Source organism: Spermophilus citellus, assembly GCF_964194105.1.
Source record: "Spermophilus citellus genome assembly, chromosome: 11".
NCBI lineage: Eukaryota > Metazoa > Chordata > Mammalia > Rodentia > Sciuridae > Spermophilus > Spermophilus citellus.
In genome coordinates, this window is record NC_138192.1 from 117,211,484 (window position 1) to 117,230,083 (window position 18,600).

At 48.1% G+C, this 18,600-nt stretch overlaps 1 long non-coding RNA gene across 1 annotated transcript; it reads left to right on the forward strand.

Moving 5' to 3' along the window:
• Positions 1-1,498: 1,498 nt before the first annotated feature.
• LOC308631010 lies at positions 1,499-9,982 on the forward strand. Its single transcript, XR_014018087.1, has 2 exons — positions 1,499-1,872; positions 8,649-9,982. It is a non-coding gene; the product is annotated as an uncharacterized lncRNA (long non-coding RNA).
• Positions 9,983-18,600: the final 8,618 nt, after the last annotated feature.

Consider the following 18,600-nt stretch of genomic DNA (forward strand, 5'->3'; position numbering starts at 1 on the left):
ATCTGATATTTTCTGTCGCCATCTTGAAATTCTTAATTCTGTCCTTGAGTTTTTTTCAACAAAATTCAATGGGACATGGGCATACATGTGGGTGTGAGAGAGGAGAAAATGCCTCCCACCAATCCTTGCTCTCCATTGGCATAGAGCACTTGCAATGCCCCACACAATGCATGGCAGTTTAGCAAGATGCAAAGCAAGCACAGAGTGGGGTGCAGCCATGACTGAATACCATAGGCACCAACAACCCCAAAAGGCTACATTTTCACTCAAACTGGAACTGCCTTTGAACACAGAAGGAAAGAAATGGCTTCTGAAAATTATGAACAATCAAGGAGGCCTATCAAATCCTTTCTTCCTTATGTGGGTTCTCTACATGAGCCAACCATTTATTTACACAACAAATGATGACACAGAAGAAAAGAGAAAGAGAGGACAGTGGGTGGATGCTTTGCCCTTCTTCCCTCCCCCTGTCATCAATAAGCAGAGGTGCAGTTGGTAGAACGCATGCATCTCAAAAAGTGAAATACAAATAGTGGACTTGGTTTTGTGAGGATCTCTACTATGTCATGTATGAAAGACGACTGTGCAATTTTCATGAAATAGCAAATGAAATGTGAGTGTGTAATTTTGGTGATTTCATAGTTAAACACTTTTATATGCAACTAAAACTGACATTGCTAATATAAAGAAGAGTAAACCCGATAATAATAACTTAATTTTTAAATGCTCATTTCCTTGGAAATGCATTAAATGGTAAAGTAAAAACACCATGAGAAACCATGGAGGAGAGGAAAGAGCTTTATTTTAATTACCTTTAATGGCACTTTTCCCCACTAAACAGGGGCCCACATTTTCAATTTGCACTGGGACCATCCAATCATTTGGCCAGCCATGGATGCATCCACACAAGTACAGATGAATGTCTATTTATGTAAAAGAGATGCTATCCCAGAAACATGGCAGGGGAATATTGGTAAGGATTAACAATAAGATAACAGTGAAAGAAGTCTGGCAGAGTCTAGCAGCGATCAGACCAGCTGTCAACAGGTGAGCATGTATATTTCTTCCCAAGTCTTCATTCAGGGACATCATGTTGTAGACTGGTGGCTGTAATGGAAGTACTTGTGCCATGGAAATCAGCAGATACTACAAATCAGGCTTCCTGACCCTCCCCAAGAGTTGGTGTTCAAACTAGCATACAACTATTTACAGGTCATGCAGCTCAACTTCTCCATGATACAGAAATGAAAAGGGAAATAATTGTCCACTGTTTCAATCACTTCTAACCAGGGTCCCATCATGTTCTATTTCTGAGGTCCTAGCCTAGCATCAAAAAGAGTAACTCTGGGGAGTCCATTGGAAACCAAGGTCCAAACTAACATATAGAATGCTGCCAGATATCCCAGTGCCAATCCTGCCCGCTGCCCGCTGCCCCCTGGATGATGCAAGCCTGCCTAGGACACTATTGAGGTCAAATAGGGCTGATCTGTCCTCGCTGTGTTTTCCTGTCACCAGGCAGGAAGGGTAACCTTTGTTTATAAATGCTGGGTCTCACTCCAGAACATGCTTCCCGACCCATAATTGCTTTCAGAGCATGTTGTTTCCACTTAGGGAAACCTGAGCTTCCTTCCAAATGGCACCGGACATGACCTGAATTATACGTTTGCCTCCTGAAATGAACACGCAAGTCAAGCCTGCTGCCTGCAAGTCACAAAGGCCTTGGGATGTAGGAGGTACTGGCAAGGAGTTGGCTGAAGTGGGGGAAGCCAGGCTGTCTGGAGAAACAAACCAGAATCAGAGCTTCCTACAGATCCAGATGCCACACAAAGAACCTTCTTGTGCTGTCTCGACCTGTGCCCAGACCCACTCCAGGTAAGACTCTTCAACCTGGGTACTGGGGACTGAACGATGCCACCTCTGCCCAAAGTCTTCATTCATTAATGCAAAAAGCACTTGTGAATCACAGTGTAGACATTGGAGATACAGCCCTGAGTAAAACATTTATCCTGTCCTTATGGGACTAATAGCCTAGAAGCAAATAATCATGACTTAAAGGTCCCAACTGTTGTGATCCTGGAGAGGTGGCAGAAGTACGCTAAGATGATTTCAGGGAAGGGTGTGGGGTCCCGTGTGTTGTGATAAGAGGTGACATTCAGTCTTGACATTGAAGACCAGACTGGTAGTGTTGGACACTTTGCGGTTTCAAAGCACATCAATGAACTTGATTCTACTAAGCATGTTATCAAATAAAATTAAAAAGATGGCATCAGCTGCATTTTCTAGAGGTAGAAAGGTTCAAGGTGGTAACTAATAATGAAGGAAGCATAGGACTGAACCCAACTGATGGGAAAAGAGGTAAAGAGCTAGCTACTGTCTAGTTACCAGGAGTTTGTCTGAGAATTGGTATGGGCAAGGCTGTCCTCCATGCCGTTCCCACGGTGGGTCACTGCCTCGGACCTCCCCCGCTTTGGCTTCTTTTGGTGCAAATGCCCACTCACTCCTATTCACCAAAAGTCCCTGACTCCTGAGCTTCTTCCTCAGTCCCAATTTCCCTCTGGCCCCACCTCATCTCCAAGGCCAGCACCAGTAGGCCCACAGCAACACAACACTCCCCTAAAGGGCAGGCCACTGGCCAGGTAGCCCGATAGGTAGATCTGAGTCCTGAGGGAGAGGGTGGGACTCTGTAATCCCAGCAGCCCCATTGGCCCTATCCACAGTTGCGCCGGTCCCTCTGGCTGCTCAGAATCACCTGGAGAACTTGGGGAATATATTTTCCTGGCCCAACATTTGGAAATTCTAGTTCAGTAGATTCTGTGACCAGGCTAAGAAATCTGTATAATTATTAAAGTTCCCAAGATGAAATGAGAGGAGTACTGAGGGGCTTCTAATTTTATTGGTCCTATTTTGCTTAAGCAATGCCTATAAATACAAGGGTGTTCACTAGAGTATTTTGCAGAGCACATTAACGTGAAAGGGGGTAGAAAAATCATTAAGCTCTCCAGGTAATCAGATTAGCCAGATTTGGGAGCCCATCCTCAAGGCCCTGGGAATCATCTCAGGAGTCAGCTCCGTCTTCAAGTAGAATTGCCCTTCCTGCAAAGCCTATTTTCCTCCAAGATTTCTGAGGAAGGAGTAGCAAGGACTCCCTCCTCGTTGGTGCTCTCAACCCCTCCCTACTGAGGGGTGGCATCTCACAATGGCTCACCTCCATCCCACCTGTGAAGCTTGCCATCCCTCCACTCTGCTGAATCTTGACACCAAGAACATTTTCCTCTATACCCAAGGGGAATGGGAGCTTCCAGAGTGGTGATAAAGGTTCTAGATGAAGATAACACAGAGCTTTGACGTGAGCTTGTTAAGATGAGGCAGGAATGGGTGTGGGGAAAGAAGGGGCGGGAGGAAAAGAGAAACAGGGATTCTCCTGACACCTCCGCAGGGAGAAAAATGACAGGAGACCAAGTGTGCTCGTCTTCTCAGACTTCTATATCAAAGTACCACACGCAGAGAGGCTCCAAAATGGAGATGTATTGTCTCACAATTCTTGAGGCTAGAAGTCTAAAACTCAAGGTGTTGGTAAGCTGGTTCCTTCCAAGAGCCACAAAGCAAGACTCTGTTCTAGTCTCTCTCCTTGGCATATAAATACAGTCTTCCCATGGTCTTCCTTCTATGTGTGTCTCTGTGTCCAAATTTCCTAATTTAATAAGGACACCAGTAATACTGGATTAGGGCCAATCCCTAATGACCCCACTGTAATGTGATTTTTGCAGTACTGGGGGTTAGGACTGCAACATGTAAATAAGGAGAGAGGGGACGACACAACATAACAAATAACCCCAAGGAAAAATTATTCTGTTCTCACAGAATAAATAGCCCCAGCCCTCTGCTGGTTCCTCAGAAAGGCACAACTGAGGCCCAGCACTGCAGGCGGCCTGTCCGCTGGAGCTTCAGGGAAACTGAAGCCAGGAGCCAGAAGCTGACCCAGCAACCTGGACTCCCAGCCTGGAGCAGTCACCACAGGCTCCTGCAAAGCCAGAAAGCACAGGCTTCGTAACGGGAGAGTGAGTCCGTCCAATACCGTGTGGTTTGTTCAGAGAACCTTTTATTTATTTTAAAATATAGATGTATAGAGAGCCGCCTGCCCTCCAACATATGTGAAACAGCCTCTGTTCAGAAGATCTGCAAAACCCCAAATTGTCCCCCACTAGGTTCCCAGGAACTTCTTTGCTGAGCTCTACTGGACCTCAAACCCCACTGTCTGGATGGCCTCCAACAAGCCATTCCGGTCACTCTGGAGTCTAAAAATCCCTCACATGACCCCCATCCCCACCCCTTCTTTGCCACATCATCAAAACTAAGCCCATACTCAGTTTAAATTCAAAAATATGCTTTTCCTTTGTTTCAAAGTGTTGCGTTAACTTTTAGGTAACAGGGAAATCCTGTCCTCGGTCTCCCAAGGCTGGCCTGAGAACTTGAATTTCCTTTGAATACTTGAGAGAAATCCCAATTCACCCAGCATGGCTTAGCACCTCTGCCCTGGCCACATAACTCCAATCAACCTCCAAGCTGGAATTCAGAGGGCACCTTCTCAGAGTCATCTGGAAGGAGGTTATTGGCTGGGGAAATTCAAATTCAGGTTCTGAAATTGAACCTGGTTCTCTCTGGGATCCAACTGAATCCTTAGCTGATGAACTCAGCTTCCTGTGGATTTCCCATGTGGGCACAAAGGCGTGAAAAGACATACTAGGAAATCAATGCATAGCTAGAAAGAAGCAGGACTCTCGGTAACGATCAACAGGACTGTGGAGAACTTTCGAGCTACAGCACAGGGATTGAGGGGCACACTGGGGTTCCAGCTGATAGGCTTGGCTCCCTGGTTTCACAGTCAAAAACAGACACAGTGGCAAGAACACTCTTAGATGGCCAGTGTGCCAGTCATTTGCTGTTTGCTCCCCACTCTCTAGCTCCTTGCTGCTTGCTCCGCCTTGCAGAAGACTACATTTCCCAGGCTCCCTTGTCTGCTGGACTTGGAGCAGCTTTGCACAATGGGCAGCAAGGGAGAGGCTGCAGGAAGAGGGAAAGGACAACTATTTCTGCCCCTTTCCACTTTAGGAAGTAACTCAATGAGAGCCTCTACCCCGTGCCTCTGGCTCCCACCACACAGGCTAGTCACAGTTTCAGCTTCTGCCAGGTGGCCCCATCCTGGATGCCAGTAATGCCACTGCCTCCTTTGCCCCTCCTGTCCTAGGTAGGGGCATTAGAAGCTTCTGTGTCATTCACTCCCGTCAGGTTTCTTAGCTCCCCTATCTCTGTGCTCAACTCTCCATGTAACATACCCAGAGTGACTCCTATTTTCTGGCTGGCCCTGACTCATACAGCAAATGACAGAAATCCAATTCAAACCAGCCAGGAAAGAGGAGGAATTTATTGCCTCACAGAAGGAAACTCTGGGAAGGCCAGGGTGCAGCTGGGTGTCGAGAGCAGCTGGATGCAGAACCCCCTACGTTGCTCATCTCCACTTCCGTTGCTCATCTCCATGGGCCAGTCCCTTCTGCCAGATAGGATTCCTCCACATTCCTTAGGAAATGGCCCCCAGCAGCTCTCAGACTCACATCTTCAGGTTCAATGACAGAGGGAATATCTGTTTTCCCTCCAGTTTGAATTTAAAAGACACCAGGCAAGGGCTTCTACTGGCCTGACTTAGAACACATGCCCACCTCTGTGGCCAAAAGACGAGGGCCTGGTGGATACAGCCTACAGGAAACACGTGGTCAAGAAAGCTTCTAAGAAAATGGGCACCCACTAAGTGCTAAGGCTTATTGGGAGGTGCAATCTCAAGGCAAAGAGAGCGAGGGACAGGAAAGCAAAGCAGTGCCTACATGCAGAACAAGGGATGTGGCCCAGGGAAGCACTGTCAAGCTGTCCACAGCCTCTCAGGGGCACAGCCAGGTTCCTGTTCACTTAGGACGTCTTCACACATCCTACTTGTAAATTCTGTGCCTGAGAACATTCCATCATATAGAGGAAGGGGGAGGATTTTGTCTGTGGAGTCTCCATCTCCTGACTCTTGTAGGTCAAAGGTGGCCACGCCCCTACAATGCCTCGGTATTGCATCACTTTTCCTCTTGAAGCAGCCCCTGCAAAGGCATGAAAAATTCGAGGCATGCCCCATGGAGCTTCTCCAGAGAACAGCCTGGAGGGAAGGGGAGGGGAGGAGGATCAGGCTAGGCCAGGCCCACCATGCCAGGAGCAGAGGAGCCCAGAACTCATCCTGGGGAAGATGCTGGAGCCCAGCACTCATCCTGGGGAAGTGGCCACCGGCTATGGCTGGGGAGCATCTTGAGGAGGTGTGAGGTTGTAAGAGAGAGGAAAAGCTTGCAGACATTAAGGGGACAGGGTGGGAGAGGCAGGTCCTCAAAGAAGAGCACCGCTCCAAGGAGGAAAGGATCATGGATTTAGGCACAGAAGCCCCCCAGTTAAATAACACAAAGTTGGACCCGGGCAGGATGTGTACCTGATGCTCACAGCCAGGGCAAGCGGAACCAGTGCAGGAGACGCAGGGCTGGCAGGGGGCACAGGGCCAGATAATGTCCTCCCCTTGCCCACAGCTCTCCTCTGTCTCTCCACCCTCTGTCTCTCCTCTTCTGAATATCTGTCCTGTCCAGGGACCATTTCAGGTAACCAATACGTGGTCTGTACCACACCCATGTATCCCAAATCCAAGCACTTCTCACTTCCTGCACCTGGACTAAGCCGTCAGCATCTCCGATGCTCTGTAGGGACCATGCCTAACCGGCCCACACTTTGCTATCTCTGCTTCCCTTTTGTGTCTTCTAGGCACAGCAGCCAGAAGATCCTTTTAAAACTCATGTCACATCATACTTGCCTCCTTCTTTAAAATCCTCCAAGACTTTCCATCGCAATTAAAACCCAAGCTCATTGTGCCCCCACCTGACCTCACTTCTGGGCCCCTGGCCCTCTTCCCACCATTCTCTCCTCCCAGCAGCACTGGCCACTTTGCTGTTCCTGGATCCCAGCCAGCACCTCCTACCGCAGGGACTTTGCTCTTTCTTTGCCCTCTACATGATCCTTTCTTCCTCCAGATATCATCTTGGCCCACGCCCCTGCTTCTTTCAGTTCTGTGATTAGAGGCCTCCCTGGTCACGCAAGCTTAAATGGTATTTCTGCTTCATGCTCCTCCCCTTAACCTGTCTCACTAGACCTCACACCACTCACTACTCACCAACATCAAAATGCATGTGTGTGTGTGTGTGTGTGTGTGTGTGTATGTTCCCCCACCCCTTCATTTGAATGTAAACGCCATGCAATAAGGGACTCTGCTGACACTAGAACCAGGCCTGGCACTGCCAAACTCTCGGGAAATATTCCCTTAGTGAATGGATTGGCCCCCAGGACACCCAGTGCTGAAACAGATGTAAGAACTAGAGTCTCAGGTTTGGTTCTCCAGCCAGAGGGGTCTGGAAAGTCCCAGAGACCATCAACAGATGGGACCCATCCTGCCTGCAGTTTCCAAAGCAGTTCAAGGATGAGAGGAGACTTTGATCTGTCAAAGACTGCCACCAAAGAGACTAGACTACCACTAGGGCAGGACACTTCAAGGTGAGCCCAATGGAGTCACACAGGGTCTGTGCTTAAAATACTGTTTGTTTTCTATTTTTAAAACATTTGTCATGGAGTGTCAGGGTGGGAGGGGAGATCAGGAATCATCTAGGTCAGCTTTCCTGCTGTGCATGTTAGGAAACTGCGTCTCAGAGAACAGACTTCTTTCCGAGGGCCACGGAGAATTGGTGGCCAAGTCTGCTCCCACGCCTGTGAGTTGTAGGTAGTCTCAGCCCCTTGACCACTTAAAGCATTTAATTCTAGGGACATTGACCCATTTTTGAAAGCAGATTCTGAGAAACTTACAGACCTGGATTACTAATGGGAAACGGCTACTAAAAGAAGTTTTTATTATATTCAGACTTAAAGCAATAAAGTGGTTTTCAATAGACTTAGAATTTTCCTACCCTTAAAAAAAATAGTCTGTGTAAACATCCTGAAGGTGAGAACCACACTTGTCTGACTGACCGACACACTTCAGGGCCAAGCAGGTGTCTGGCATGTGGCAGGTACACAGTAATTACAACTGGATTAATTGTTCAGGAGACTGGAAAGCAATTCCTCTGGAAGCAAGGAGCTGAGCCTGATGTATGGTGTGCTCCCGTCCTCCCTGCATCCATCTGGAAGGAAGATGCAGAAAGGCTTAAATTTTAAACTGAAGGTGGCAGTGTTGGAAGGACCAACAAAGGGGTTTCTCTGATTTGAATGATTTCACTCTCTGGATTAAAAAGCAACAGCTTTCACCACTCAGCACTCACAACATTTTTCTCCATTTAGAGAGTTAAAAGAGTTGGTGTGAAACCCGTTGAGTTATTCATACCCTTGTAAGGTTTGACTTAAGTGGGTATGTCACAAGAAATGTCCCAACAAGGCTTTGGTTATGAAATTACCAACATTTTCCATCTGCTGTCAAATATTAGGGAGAAAGCTACCTTATTGCACTTAGGGATTTGCCTCTTCTTCAGTGTGCTTGTATAACTTGAATTTACTCATAAATGGTTTCAATAACATGTTCTATTCCTTTTCAACAGGAGAGTCGATCATGAGCTACAAGGCTACCACTGCTACATTTCTTATAGCTCACTTCTTTTAAGACATAAGCAAACCCAGCATAAGCTGAGACAGCAAATCTAAATTTGTAGCCAGACAGCAAGCATCCCTGTGGAAGTGGAGGACAGGATCACCCTCCAAGTCACACAACGGAAGCCCCTGCCCTGGGCCATTCTCCAAAGGCCCCACTGGGGCCTTCCTCTGAACTCTGGGCTCTCTGCAGCTTGAGGAGTTCCTGAACCACAAGAATATTCCAGCCCAATGCTCAGTGCTTCCTTCTGAACACTCCGGGGACCTGGGCGTACCTCTGCCCAGAGGTATCAGCCTTCCTGCACCAGACTGGAGAAAACTACCCCTGGAGCATGTGCACACCCAGACTGCAGGGGCAGCCTCACTGGGCTTCTGCAGCCAGGTCACCCACCCATACACACACAAGAGCTCCAGGTTCCCAGTGGAGTGGGGTTGGAGGAGCAGCGGGGTGGCCAGGGCCCCGGGGACAGCTCTCCCAGCCCCATATGTTCCAGCATCAAAACTCTGTAGTAATCTGCAGTGCTAAACTAGAAGGTGTTCTTCCTCTTGTTATAAAGGCTATTTTGCTGCAGAAAAAGAAAATGTGCACATTTGTAACTCAGAGTTTGTAACTCTGAAGTCCTTAGCCATACATTAAAGGAATCAGCATTTCTACAGGCACCCTGGGCCCTACAATGTCAGAGCTGTGTTTGGAGGGCAAGGCATCCCTCCCCATCAGGGCTCAGGGACCCACAAAGCCCATGGGGAAGGAGGAGGAGTTGGAGAGCCAAGCTCAAGAGCACCCTCCACCCTCCTTCTAAGAGTAGAAAGAGGCTTTCCTGGGAGGCAAAGTGAGTAGCCAGGGTCACTGCACTGTGGAGTGGGCCATTCCCAAAAGAGGAAGGGAAGAGGATGAAATCAGAGCTTGGGGGTAGGGGTGGAGGAGGGCACCAAAGGGACTTCAGAAGGGCCTCTCCAGAAGGTACTTCTTTGGCACATCAATTCCCTACAAGGCTTCGAAGGATTTGAGAGATGGTAAAGAGGCTGGAAAAGGGGGAAGGGGTATGTCTGGTTTTCCCAAACCTTGGAGCTACAGGCTGAGGAGTGGAGTTTGTCGCTAAGTCAGCCAACTGAAGAAGCTGTTCAGGGGGTTCTCAGAACCAGGCTCAGAGCTGCCCGTCACTTACTGCAGACAGGGCCAGTCCTCCACAAGACACATTGTCCAGGGCCCACATGACCTCAAAACTGTTTCTATTTTAGTCTTTCAAAATCAAAAGAAAAAGAACAATAAAAATTAATAATACTGTATTTGTCTTTATAACAACATAGTCATAAAATATCATTTTTCTATGAAGGATCCACTAAGGTAAAATGCCTCAGGCCTGCAGAAGTCAACCTGTGGCTCTGGCAGCATAGGCCCTGAAGGCCACAGCCCCATGGGGAGATGGACCTCAGATCTGAGGGCATCCTCAGGCATTGGGCACCCAAGTATGAGAAGCAACAGCAGAGCAAACTCAGGGATGCAGTTAAAGCACTTGCTAAGTGCTACCAGTTCAGTGCACAGTAGGCCTATATACTTATGGGTAATTACTAAAGACTGGTCATATCTACTAGACACCAAGGATTAGTTTAGTCTGCGGGGCAAGAGCACAGTCTTTGAGGTCAGAGGAATCTGGATTCCAGTCCCTGCTTCACATAACACTGAAGGTGTGATTTGTGGCAAGAACTTCCCTCTCCCTACCTGGTGAATGTGGATAACACCCTCAGAGGGCTGCAAGCAGCCGCACCAGCAATAGCTGCTCAGTTAACAGTGACCATCAATACGGAAGGTTTCAGGAACAGCCAAAAGGAAGGTCTCCATAGGCACTTCCCATCCCAGAACATCTCTCTTCCTGATCTGTCCCTCACATCTTCAAATCTTCCCTCCAAACTTGCTCATTAAGGGCCAAATAAGACAGCGAACACAGGGAATGTGGCCTAAGAGCAGAAATTGGGCAGAGCCTCAAAGCACCCATCTGCTCAGCAGCCAGGAGGCATAAAAAGCACCAGGCAAGGGCCTCTGGAATAATCTGGACAGCAGATTCCTCATCCAGGGCTGGAGAGGAAGAGGGAATAGGAGCAAGAGATGGCCACCACCCAGGGAGAGCCAAGCTGCAGAGGTCTCCACTCCTGCTGCTGGGGGTCTGTGGTCTCCTGCACTAGGCCAAGTGGGTTGGTCATTTTCCCCTTGGCATTAATGTGCCCTTCCAAGGTCATTCCATGTATTCCTCTACCTCCAGGCAGGACTGATAAGAAACCCCAGAGATACTAGGGGATCTTCTTGCTTAAAGGTCAGAAATATTCCCCTCTCCTTGCACACTTTATGCAGTTCACAAGTACGTCTCAGAAATTATGTCAAAGACATGGAACTTTCTGGTGATCTAAAATCCTGCATTGGCCTCTGCCCTTGCTGTCCTGCCATCCAACCCATCTAACTTGCACCTTAGAGCTCCAGGAAGACACTCTTAGAAGAAACTAATTCACAGACCATTTTACAAACTTTTTTTTTTCTAATTGCTGGATGTTTTTTAAACTTTTTTATATTAGAGTAAAAAAAAAAAGAAAAGAAAGAAAGAATTAGCTAAATCCAGACCAATAACCTGACTTTCTAGAAACTTACTTTGTTGGACTAAAATCAACAAAGTAATTTGTTGTTATTTCCCAAACCAAACAACATGTGCAGATCTAGGCTCTAAATTCTGTACCCTCTCCTGACCAGCTCATCCCTGATGCAGAACAAAGTTAGACCAACAGACGGAAGAGGAAGGGTGGGCTGAGCAAAGCTCATGCCTTCCGGGCCAACAGCCTAATTTCCATCAGGCCAGGCCTGAGACTCCTGTGGTCCGGCCACGTGGTTGATTATGATTTGGAGGCTGACAGAGATGAACAGGCATCTGTAGAAGCTAGAACCTTCCAGTGGCTGCCCACACACACAGAGGGAAGCAGAGCTTATCAAACAAAAAGCCATATCCTGAGATTAAGGCATCAATCAGCAAGCACCAGGGTTGTGTATCAAACATCTGAGAAATAATTTATTTAGAGGATCCAACTTCAGAACTTAGCAAATAGTTTCCAGAGAGGTAAAGCAACTTGGCCACAGGACTCATCCTAGCTAGGACTTTGCTTCTGTGACACCCCTTGCCTTCCTCACCCCAACTAAGCAGCCCAGGTCTCACCAAGCTTGCATCTGAAGTTATCACAAAGAAGCAGGACCCAAACCGTCTCTTCCCCCACCCATCTTCTCCCCCCCAACAATAGCTAAGTGAACTCAGCTGAAAGTTTCCAAAGAATTTCATTTTGGGGCCAAGCCCAGAGATGGAAACTTTTAGCCTGGTAAGGGAATTCATCAGGATGCACAGCAAGTGAAAACAGAGGGTGGAATTAGGAACGAGAAGGGCATCGGAGCTTCTGCACAGCTGGCCCATGGAGGGAGGCCCAGGACCCTGCCTGGTCCAGCCTGCAGCTTCACCCAGATGGAACCCCAGCCTGCAACTCCGCAATTCAGTGGTACCTGATTAATACCATGAATGCAATGTCTTAAGAGCAAGCAGAGTGCAGGGGACCCAGGAGGACCACACATGCCTCGACAGCAGCCAGCCCTGCTCTGGCAAGTGGCAGAGACAATGCTTCTTGGGGACATATGGGCTGCTCCCTGAACTTAGAGATAACCCAAGAAGGCTGCACAGGGAAAAGCTTCCCTCAAGAGTTGAAAACAATGAGTGGCCACTCAGGAGTTCACTGGCAAGCTCGGTTCCAGAAGCCAAGCAGAGGCCAGCAGCAACTCCTCCAGTCACACTCTGATTCGAACTAAGGCTTCCCATCCCAAGTCTGCACCCAGGGAAGTTCAGAGATACTTCATACAGTGAGTTCTCCCTTACTTACTTACTTACTCAGGTCCATTCCACACACAACCCATCCAGTGCCCAGGAAATAATGACAGAAGCACAACTGCGGGCAGGGACTGTCATCAGAATGACTAACAGATACATTCTCCCCATTTTACATATGAGAACACTGAAGCATAGGAGTTCAGTCATAACATCCAGATTCACAGAACTGCTAAGAAGTGGAGCTGGGATTTGGGCCCACCTGGGTGGTCTAGCTCCAAGTGTAGAGCCCTCGTTACCCTGCTTTCCTGCCCTATAAGGACAAGAACTAAACGTGATGGGAGTTGGATGGATTCAGTTGCCTGCTATTGGTTCAGCCCAGGAGGGCATCCTGGAGGAGGAAGACCCTAAGGAGCTCTGAGAACGCAGAGGCAGCTGTGCTAAGGAACCCGGGGAGGAGCAGAATTGCAAGCTCAGGACCCTCAGAGATGACTTCAAGCAGTAAGCAGACATCCCATGACCACATGAGGGACACTGAGCACTTGGCTGTCCCGGATATGCCATTCCATAAGCTTGCCTGGCACCCAGAATTGTCCCATTAAAAAAATAAAATAAAATGTATTTCTTTAGGACCAGAATGGCAGGGTCCTTGGATCTGAGAGAGAAGGGAGGTACACAGTACAGCCACAGACCTCCAACGTGGCCCTCAGCATGGGCCCCAAGGCCTCCCCAACACACCCCAATTTCCTTTTCCTGAATCCTCCCTGTGCCTTGCCCAGCCTCCCATAGTCCAGCCATGCTGGGAGAACTGATGTCTCTTAAGGTCATACTCTGCAGGTCCTGGCTTGTTCTGTCCCATTAGCCTGAACTGAAAACTCCTACTCATCTTTCAAAGCCCAGCTCCAACACCATCATCCTGCTCAGGGCAAACTTTTCAGAATCCCACTATTATTTATATATATATATATATATATATATATATATATATATATATATATATATATTCCTATCTATTCATTTTCCTCCAGGAAAAATGAATCACTTTTGTGTCCCCACAGGAGTGAATGCTGCCATATGAGTACCTCCTCAGTACCTCCTCAGCATAACTCAAAATGCAAATTGTTGTCTTTATTATTGTTGTTGACATAGTTTTATTTATTTCTGCTTCTATATTATGGTTAAATATATATATATATATATATATATATTATATATACACATACACAAACACATAAGTCAATATATAAATATTTATGGCTAAATATATATAATATATAGAACGTGAAGTTTTCCATTATTCCCATTTTAAGTGCACAATTTGGTGGCCTAAGTCCATTCCCTCATTGTGTAAACATTGTCACCATCCTCATCTTCAGAACTGCCATCATCCCCAACTGAAACTCTCTACCCTTGAAACCACAAGCTCCTACAGCCCCCTCCAAGCCCCCGATACCCACTGCTTGGGGTTCTGTCTCTGGATCTGAGTACTACAGACACTTGGTATGCATGGAAACTGGCAGGATTTCTCCTTCTGTGTCTGGTTTATTTCATTTCACAAAATTACTTCAAGGTTCATCTCTGTTGTAAAAATATGTCAAAATCTCCACACCTTTCAAGGCTGAACAATGTTCCATTTATATGGAAAGACCACGTTTGTTTGTTAGCAGATATTTGGTTTGCTTCCTCCTTCTGGTTCTTGTGAATAATGCTTCCAGGAACACATGCACAAATAGAAAGAGGGGGTGGAGCACCAGGTAAAAGGGCCAAGTTAAGAAAGGAAGCCCCAGAATCCTTTCACCCCAGGAAGGGTGGGGAGAAGAAGCCACATTGGGCCCCCTCTTGCCTCTTTCTTCCTCTGTCTCTTAAGAGTCAGGGCTCCAATGAGCACATGTCAGGGGCAAGGAACATGCTCAGGACCATAAGAAAACGTTCTGTGATGCTTTTCTCTTGCCAGATGCTGTCCTAACCACTCGTGCCTATGAGCCCCCTTAACCTTCAGATGGTCTCCTGCACAACACTGCTAACACACCCAGAACCGCACGCAGAGCTGAAAGCAGAGCCAAGGTCAGACTTAGACCTTCAAGTCTTTCTGGAAGACCAACCCTCCTGCCCTGGCCAAAGAGAGGGTTCTCAAGCTACAATTGGCCTCAGCTTCTACCCTAATCAGGGAGAAGGAAGAACTGGAGATGAGGAATGGGGGACTCCAGCAGAGGGCTGCTTGGCCAACCTAGGCTAAAATCTTCTGGAGCTTGAGAAGCTGAGACGCCCAAAGTGGGCTGGAGGGGTGGCTGGTCCGAGAGGACACAGGGTGTGATCTTGAAGCCAAGAGGAATCCTGGATGGGGACTCTCTGGGCAGCCTCAGTTTCCACAGGCCTACTTGCCTTGGGAACCGCAAAGCCAAAATGTAAAGGAATCTCTTTTCTAAGGAAAACACATACTTATACATTCTGAGTAATTTCCCATGGAACAAGGAAAAAATAAACACAATACCCCAAATGGCTTTGCACTTACACATGGCTTCAAGTAAAGAGAAGTGGGAGAAGAAAATAAAGGGTCAGGGGAAAACTCGACTGGTTCCAAACCTCAGAAACAGCCTGGGGGCTCCGGAGGGTTAGGGAGGGGAGGGGAGCGGGCCTGAGGGTGAGGTGCAGCTGGGGCTCGCTGGCCCCTCTTCTGAGAGCTCTTTGCCCATCCTTGGAGTCAGATCTCACACATGGAAGGGGGCCTTCCAGCTAGAGAGGCAGAAATCACGAAACCACAACCCACAGCCTCAGACTGGGTTGGAGGCCACGTGCATTGTGGGAATTAGCCAACTAATGGCAGTAAAGGCAGAATAAGGATGAAGGCAACCATCAGCGCCCAGATGGCTGGGGGCAACAGGGTCAGGAGAGTCCAGGGAACCAAGGAAAAACAATTAAGTGGAGAGCTGCAGACTAAGAGTATCAGTCCAGAAAAACCACAGCAGAGAGAAAGGGTGGATAAAGGGCAGCGTAATCATGGACAAATCCCTTTACTTCCCGGGCTCACTCAGTCTCCCCTGCACACAACAGGTACACTGTGTGATTCCCAACCTCCCTCCCTGACCATTCTCAATTAGACAGAGAGACAATGGAAACTGGGGGGACACTTGCAGAACAGGGGCCTGAATGATAGAAACTTGAGAGTCAAGAGAATTTAGAACAGCTAAGAGTCAATTTGCACTGCAAATCAGACCCAGGGGGAGCATCCTGACTGGCAGGGGTCCCGGGCTATTGAAAGTTTGGCAGCACCAAAGTTAGAGCAGCTGGCTCGGATTTGCTCTAGCAGAAGATCATACCATGAGGGGGTTTCCAGGTCTCCAGGGCCCAAGAGCCCCACTGTTCCCCGGGGCAGCTGAAGAGTCTGAGCTCCCCCCACGGCAGTGACCGCCCTGCCCCATGCACATAGCACTTTACTGGCAACAAGTCCTCTGGCTCCACAACCTCATTTGACCCACTCAGCTGCCCAGGGAGGAAGGATGACTCCTCATTCCCACTGTACACATGAGGAAACTGAGGCTCTGGAGAACTGTCCACTACGTTGGTAAGCCACATGCCTGGCAGAGCCAGGAATGAGTCCATGCCTCCAACCCTCTTTCCAGAAAAGACATCACATGGGCCCCAGGAGGAGTGCCATTATCCCCTAAGTATGCCTCACTGGGAGAAGCAAAATGCACCTCTGCCTAGGTCCCCCAACTCTCAACCCCCAGGAACCACTCAAAGATGCTGAAGGCAGAGACCAAATGACAAGGACGCGCAGCTAGAGCCCAGGAGACCTGTGTCAAAGGCTACTTGCCCTTGGGCAAGTCACTATGTCTGGCTGAGCCCAGTTCCTTATCTGGAAAAATAGGGGCTACCTTAGATCAGTAGTTTCTAAACTTTACAATCAGATATTTACCCCAAAAGAATCATACTAAGCCTTTACCTAAAAACAGGAGGGCTCTTCCAAGTGAATCCAAGGGGCAGCCTGGCAGCAGGAACTGCTTATTGTATGTCCATCCCTCCCCTGAGGACCTTCCACAGGACCAAAGACAATGCAGAAAATATTTAGAAAACCACCAAACTTCATCCATTCCCCAGGGCCACTGAGGAACAGAACTCAAAACCTGGCGTGGTTTCTTCTCTTTGCTCATGTCGTCCTCACTCTCAATCACCATCCAAATGCTGTGAACTCTCAGAATGTAATTCCAAGTCACAGAAAATGCCTACCTAACCTCTACCCTTGGTTGTATGTATTACTTAACTATTAACCGTGTGACAAAGTCCCCTAAAGTTTAGCAGCTGGAGGATAATAGACATTACCAACATCTCACACAGTGTTTGAGGGTCCAGAATCCAAAAGCAGCTTGGCTGGGTGTTTCCTGGCTCAGGTTCTAATATGAAGGTGAGTCAAGATGTCAACCAGGGCTGGGTTCATTTTGACTGGGGCCGGGAGATCCACTTCAAGTGTGGCTCACCTCACTAGCATATACGAAAATTTGGTGAGGCCACATGGACCTCTCATGATATGTCAGCTGGCTTCCCCATATGAGTCATCCAAGGGCAGTAACCAAGCTGACTGCAATGCTTTTTATGACCCAGTCATGGGAATCCTACACAATCATGGTCACCATATCTTAATAGGAGTAGGTTACTAAGTATAGCCCATAACTAAGAGGAGAGGTCTCAATCTCCACCATTTAAGGAGAGGAGTATCCAAGACTTGGAGGACCTATATTACCACCACTACATTCTCCAAGACCAGACTGGCCATGCTAACACCCCCTCATATCTAAGGGGACACCAAGTCCTCTCATTGCCATCTCCAGACATTCCACCCACTAAGGAGCAGGATGTGAGGGTAAAGAGTGTGGATGCCCAATCTGAACCCCAACTCTATCAATTTGTAGGCCTCCCTGGGCCTGCTTCCCCATATTGAAATGAGGATAACAGTGCCATGATAGTGTGAAGTTTAAACATCCCATGTAAAGCCCACAGGACAGTGATGGGAACATGGTAAATGCTAAGGAACCACTTGCTACTGCATTTCTCACATTCTTACCTCTCTCCACCTGCAGAGGTCTAAGCAGTCTTCACCTCTTGCCTAGATGATTTACAATAGCCTCCTTTTTGGCCTCCTTAAACCCACTCTTATTCTCAAATATGATCTCCACAGAGCAGCCAAGGAGAACTTTGCAAGGTGTACATTTGATCATATTAATCACCCAGATGCCACTACCATTGCTTAAAAGCCTTCAGGAGTTTCCTGTTGCTCTGAAGATGAAGAAAGCCTCCCTCTTGCCTGCGAGGCCTTGCACGTTCTACTCGCATCCCCAGGTTCCTCTTGGGCAAGGCTCTGCTCTCTCTGCCCCTTGGAAATTCCTTGAACACACCAGTTCCTGTCTGCCACCATGCATCTCTGCCCATGCCATTCCCCCAGTGGGGGGAAAAGTCCTTCCTCATATCACCTTCTCTTACCTACACAAAATCTAATCATCCTTCCAAACTCAACTCAGTGTCATTTTCCAAGGAACCCCTTCCTGACCTCTGAATATCCTTCAACACATGTCCCAGTCTGTAATTACTTCACTAGTCCCTCTCTCTCCCACAGGACACTAGGATCCATGATGGCAGAGACCACACCCAGTCTTGCTCACCATTGCTCACGCAGTCCCTAAGCCAGAGGCCCCCACACAGCTCTGTTCCCAGCAAATGTTTCTGGATTGAATAACAAAACGCTCTTATCTCTCAGGTTCTTGTAGTGAGGGTTCCAAGATCTGAGATTTGCAAATCGATCCTCCATATCCACCCCTCCTTTCTTGACCTCCTGGAGGTGCTGACTCACCCAGTCACCCCTCAGCTGGGACACCTATCACTGCCCAAAACCTGTGTAAGCATAAGCAGATGCTGGGCTCCTCAGAGGGCAGCACCAGGGAAGGCCCACCTTAATCTAGGCTGGCTGGGGCTCTCCACACCTATGAGAAAGGGACAGTGGACTTCATCCATGGCCTCCTCAGACGCCTGGGAAATGCACACACTGGCCTGGCTTCCTCAAGACTGC